This window comes from Palaemon carinicauda, chromosome 15 (assembly GCF_036898095.1).
Source record: "Palaemon carinicauda isolate YSFRI2023 chromosome 15, ASM3689809v2, whole genome shotgun sequence".
In the NCBI taxonomy this organism is placed as follows: Eukaryota; Metazoa; Arthropoda; class Malacostraca; order Decapoda; family Palaemonidae; genus Palaemon; species Palaemon carinicauda.
In genome coordinates, this window is record NC_090739.1 from 120,170,471 (window position 1) to 120,175,470 (window position 5,000).

Below are 5,000 nucleotides of genomic sequence, written 5' to 3' on the forward strand. Positions count from 1 at the left end.
CGCCATAAAGGCATTCATTTGTGAACAGGCAGAAGACTTACAATTCTTGAATCTTCTTTCCCTACATCAAGGGGTCGGTTGTCTGATGTACCCTCTCCAATGCCTTCTTTCAAAGACAGCCTCTTCCACCAAAGCTTTTCTCTCCATATCATCCTTCACCTTATCTCGCCGTCTAATTATCACAAAGTAGGGCCGTTGTGCCTCCCTCTCAATCTTCTCCCCCAAACAGGTTCAACCTAAGCCCTCCTCACTTCCTCCCCACTATTCATCCACACATGCCCACACCATCTCAGTCGTGACACTCTTGTCCCCTTTGTAATCTTCACTACGCCTGCCATTCTTCTTATTTCCTAATTGTCCAATCTTTCGAGCAATGATATTCCCATAATCCACTTCATCATTCTCATCTCTGTTCTCTTAAGCTTTGCTTCCTCTTTTTATCTTAGGATCCACATTTTCGATCCATATATTAACACTGGTCTTATTACTGTGGCATAGATCTTGATTTTTAGCACGATTGGCATTTTTATCAAATGCCATTCCCACTTCATCTCTCCACTACGCCCAGGCTGCTTTTATCTTATTCTAAACCTCAGCCTCACAGCCTCCCTCTTGACTTAAAATGACAGGGTTCCTCTGGTATATGGGCTGCAGCTGTTGGCGAATGAGTTTAACTTCACGCAGGTCACTTCGTTCAAATGCTCTATTTAAGGATTTTTTTATCCTAATTAATTTCTGTTATACATATAATGATGAAATTTAAGTAGCCTGAGAAGAACATTTTCCTATTTCTTATATCTTGAAGATACCATTCAAATGTTATTCCATTACAGGCTTTCCCTTCAGTAATCACACTTTTAGGAGCTAGAAACGTATATATGTTCATTTTTGTGTAATTTGCATTATCATCATTATTTCTATAATTATCATTTTGAATATCTTGTGAGATAATGTTGAGAATTTAGAGTTCATTTTGATTTATTTTATAACGAAAAAGAAAACCTCGAGTCAGAAGTCCAAAAAACAATACATAGTGAACAACAATGTTGAGGTTTTGTATAGACCTGAATTTCCTTTTTATGTATTTGTTTTGTTATAAACATTATTAAAACTATGGCTTACATTCATAATAAAGGAGAAGTGGTCTTACGAGCGGAAAAATTCACATTCAGAATTTTATTTTGCCATGGCTGAAAGCAATTGAGAATAGTCTTCTTGTTTGCTTATCAGTTTTCTTTATAAACTAGAATCATTGAACTGTTAAGAGCTCAAAACAGCATCAGCAAAACTGATTGTTGAATAGGCCTACTTGTAAAATTTGCAGTCTTTAACACTCAATTTCTTAACTTAAGCTAATAAAGAGCACATCTCCTTAACAAAACTATTGGTTGACAAATAGGTTGAAAATTTATTTCCTGATGTCGAGATAAGGTTACTGGCGTGAGCCTACTATAGGCCTACTTGGGGATCAGGGTCAAAAACCTTTCTTGAGAACGTCCAATCAGACTTATGAATTGTCAAAAAGTTGGATTTTCACAAATTGATGAGTTTGAGATATAGCATTCAGAGGCGTGTCTTCAAATAGCTCAAATGGGTTTTGCCTTGTTTTATCCGCAAATTTAACGGTTACCCTAACAGGGCATGACTGATGAAGCTGTGGTTACCCCCTTCCCTATATGCCATAAGCACGTGCTTATTTTGCATAATGGTTAATCCAGCTATGCTCCTTATATACCTGACAACACTGAGATTACAAAGCAATTGTCCTTCGTTCAAGAGGTTAACTACTGTACTATAATTGTTCAGTGGCTACTTTCTTCTTGGTAAGGGTAGAGGAGACTCTTCAGGCATGGTAAGAAGGTCTTCAAGGAGAAGGGCACTCCAAAATAAAACCATTAGGTAGTGCCATAACCTCTCTACTATGGTCTTCCATTATCTTGAATTAGAGATCTCTTGCTTGAGGGTACACTCAGGTCACTATTGTATCTTATTTCTCTTCCTCTTGTTTTTAAAGGTTTAATAGTTTATATTTGAAAGATATTATCTAATGTTGTTACTGTTCTGAAAAAGTTTTATTTTGATCGTTCATTACTTCTCTTTTAGTTTATTTATTTCTTTGTTTCATTTCCTCACAGGGCTATTTTACCCTGTGGAGCCCTTGGTCTTATATCAACTTGCTTTCCCAACTAGAGATGTATCTTCGCTTGTATAATATATATATATATATATATATATATATATATATATATATAAATATATATATATATATATATATATATATATATATATATATATATATATATATATATATATATATATATATAGAGAGAGAGAGAGAGAGAGAGAGAGAGAGAGAGAGAGAGAGAGAGAGAGAGAGAGAGAGAGAGAGAGAGAGAGAGAGAGAGAGAGAGAGTGTGTAACTTTGCAAGCATCTTTTAGTAAATATGTTTTAATGTATATCATAGTATATATATATATATATATATATATATATATATATATATATGTATATATATATATATATATATATATATATATATATATATATATATATATATATGTATAATATATATATATATATATATATATATATATATATATATATATATATATATATATATATATATATGTGTGTGTACTGTATATATATATATATATATATATATATATATATATATATATATATATATATATATATATGTGTGTGTGTGTGTGTGTGTGTGTGTGTATATATATATATATATATATATAATCAGATAAATACACACCTTTTAAACTAGTTTCCCTTCCATAAAGAATAGTGGCCTTAACAATCATTCAGGTATTTCCATTTTGGATCTGAAGTCCATAACAATCGTTTGGACATTTACTGCTTCATTTCTGATCTCACGAAATCTATGAATCGCCACTTATCTCGTATAAAACTTTTATTCTTAGTTCACTTAATAAAGTTATAAGACTCAATCATTCAAGAATCAATATTGTGAAGGATTACCTTCCCCTATTTTTCTTCTTATATACGGAATGTTTTTCGTTTAGTCAAAATATTGCATAGTCGTTCATGATATTTTAATATTTTCCCCCTTTTTCTTTCAGTGTCTTTCTTTACGTTTTCTTCTACGAAGATATGGGTAGACTATGGTGAAGTTGCCGTTGATCCATGCCTTGTCTTTATGACGTCACGACAATAGAAACACGAGACAAAATACATACGCTGGTTCTTTCTTTAATCTATGTGTTTCGAGATGGAATTCTAGGAGCCGTTGGACTGGTGACCAGACCAGAATTGGGATCTGATCCAGTGACCCCGATCAGCCAAGCAGTAAGCGACACATATATAGTGGTGCCACAGCAATATCTCCAACTAAAATTTTTCAAACTCCTTCCCAAGCTCCCCTACTCATCGGGACTTACTACTGTAACTCTTTTTCTCAAACTAAAAGACTAGAGCCAGTGGGCTCTTGGGAAAGACATCTCCTTCCCACCGTCACTTTCTTCCTTTTCACAAACAGGCATGAAACCATTGCTTGTTACCATCTCAAACACCACATCCTAACCCAAAATCCACCCAAAATAAAAGTTGCAAATTACCCCACAACCAAATTACCTACTCCCAAAAACCCAACCAAAACACCTACGGGTTGAAAGAGTGTAAGAGCCCGTGCCTGGCCGTAAGGGCCAGGCAATCTTCAACAACAAGAAGAAGTTGAAAGTACCAGCCTATGCTGGGGCCTAGCTACGACATTGCCGTTATCCGGACAAAAGTTCTCCAATCACCGAACGTTTGAGTGAGTGCATTTATACGTTTAGCCGCATATATTCCCCCTTTTAGACTGATTATATGTTACGTTTTATATCATACTGTCTATACTAGATTTGGGCTGTGTGCGTGGTACTCATTTTACTTTATAATATTTGGGTATATTTGTCCTTAGTGTATTTGAGTCTCATGTCACTGAGAACGTGTCTGACCTCATGGCGTACCCCATCTTACTTTACTTTACTTTATTTTGATGGCTGCTTTTCCGGTCCCATACAGCAGGGGAACCCCACTCTCTACAGGACCTCCACTGTCATTTTATCTTGTTCGTTCAGAGTATTTAACGTTTCATATCGCGTATTGTTCATTTACTGTTAAATTGTCACTGTCAAAAGGCTCATGAAATAAGAAAGTCTTCAGTTTCCTCTTGAAATCCTTAGTGTCTTCAATCATTCGAATGTTTCGTGGGAGCTTATTATATAGTCTCGGGGCCGCGTATTTAAAAGCTCTGGAGCCTACAGTAGACATATATCTATGTTCTAATAGTTTGAAGCCATCTGTAACGAATCTCGTGTCGACACGATTTGTTGGCTGTGCAATATGTAGCAGTTCTCTTAGTATTTTGGACGCCCGGTTCTGAATAACTTGGTGGGTTATTGACATATTTTGAATTCAATTTTCGCTTTAATCGGCAGCCAGTGTAAATCGATTAGTAAAGGGGTGATCCTTTCTCTAGGTGGAACGCCTTTTATCAGTCTTGCTCCTCTTTTTATTATGTTTTGTAATTTCTTAAGTTGCACTTCTGGTAAATTTTAATAGATAGAGTTGCAGTAGCCAATCCTGGTAACAACACAGTTTATCACAAGTTTCTTTACAGAATTTTCGTCCAGGTACTTTTTTACAAACGCAATATTTCTTAGATGATAACCAGCAGTTTTTATTACATTATTTATTTGGGCATTTAGAGACAGGTTACAGTCAAGAAATACACCTAGATCTCGAACTTTACTAGCTATCGGCACCGAGTCATTATTTATGTTCATTTGAATATCACCTAAGTTTCTCACGCTGTTTCTCTTGCCCACCACCATGAATTCAGTTTTGTTCTCATTTATTTTTAGTTGTTTTAAATGTCATCCATTCTTTAACACTATCAAGGATTTGGTTTAGAGTTTCAGTAGTGTTATATATATCATTTATGGAGAAGTAAAATTGTGTCATCTGCAAATAGTTTAAACTT